Here is a 1,016-nt window from a genome sequence, read left to right as displayed (position 1 = left end):
CCCCGAATTTCACCCTGAAACCCGGAGTAAAACGTGCAGGGACCACCTCCAAGAAAGATATTACCGAAAAATCGGCATAACCTCCCTTGAAAATGGATAACCCTTCCTAAAGAAAACCTGCAAACACTTCCAAAAAATTTAATCCAACCTTAACTCCTGGAGCCTACGTGCTCCCCAAATACAACTACCACCAACAACACAACATTATCCATACATTAAATATAATTATCCAAAAGATAACATAAATCCTCCAACAAATATTCTAAGACGTCAACAAGTCTTCACCCACAACCGAAAAAAATATACATTAAACCCAAGTATTCAAAGCTACTAAACACTAGCGGAAAAAGAAACCACAGGTAGGTTAAACAGATAACCTACTGATGAAAAGTGGTTGAAATGCGGGTGACTATGCCTCGTCTCCTACTAGGTCCAACCCGAACTCTGCAGACTGGGTATTTTAAAACGAAGGGCCCAGGGGAAACATTTGAACACGTTAGAGTGAGTGGACAAAAATAAAATAAATAAAATAATTCTTTATGTTTTCCTAATTTTACTTTTCCATAGAAAGAATATGTTGCATGCGACAGCTCAAAACACTCAACACGAAAACTGGAAATTTCATGACTAGCTCCGGCCAGTCTCTAACGCTCAATAGAATACAGCCTCTCAGGCTAAAATAAAATATGTATGTATTACACTCGTCATATCCCTTGTATGAATTTTCTTGAAACAACAAAAACAAATAGAAAATTCAGACAAGGCTACGACGCTTGCGTCTAACGCTCACGTCGCACCATAATGGCATTTTACCTCATTATGGTGGAAAAGACGGTGTATAAATATACGTGCATATCCCCTATATAAATTATTATTTTTATATAGGGCTACGACGATTGCGTCTAACGCTCACGTCGCACCATAATGGAATTTTACCTCAGTATGGTGGAAAAGCACGTATAGCTAGCTAGCATTCTCTCATATACATATTATTCTCATAATCATCCACATATGGA

This window comes from Fragaria vesca, unplaced genomic scaffold (genome assembly GCF_000184155.1).
Source record: "Fragaria vesca subsp. vesca unplaced genomic scaffold, FraVesHawaii_1.0 scf0512996, whole genome shotgun sequence".
Taxonomy (NCBI): domain Eukaryota; kingdom Viridiplantae; phylum Streptophyta; class Magnoliopsida; order Rosales; family Rosaceae; genus Fragaria; species Fragaria vesca.
The sequence above is the reverse complement of the archived record's forward strand: the minus strand, read 5'-3'. Positions refer to the sequence as shown.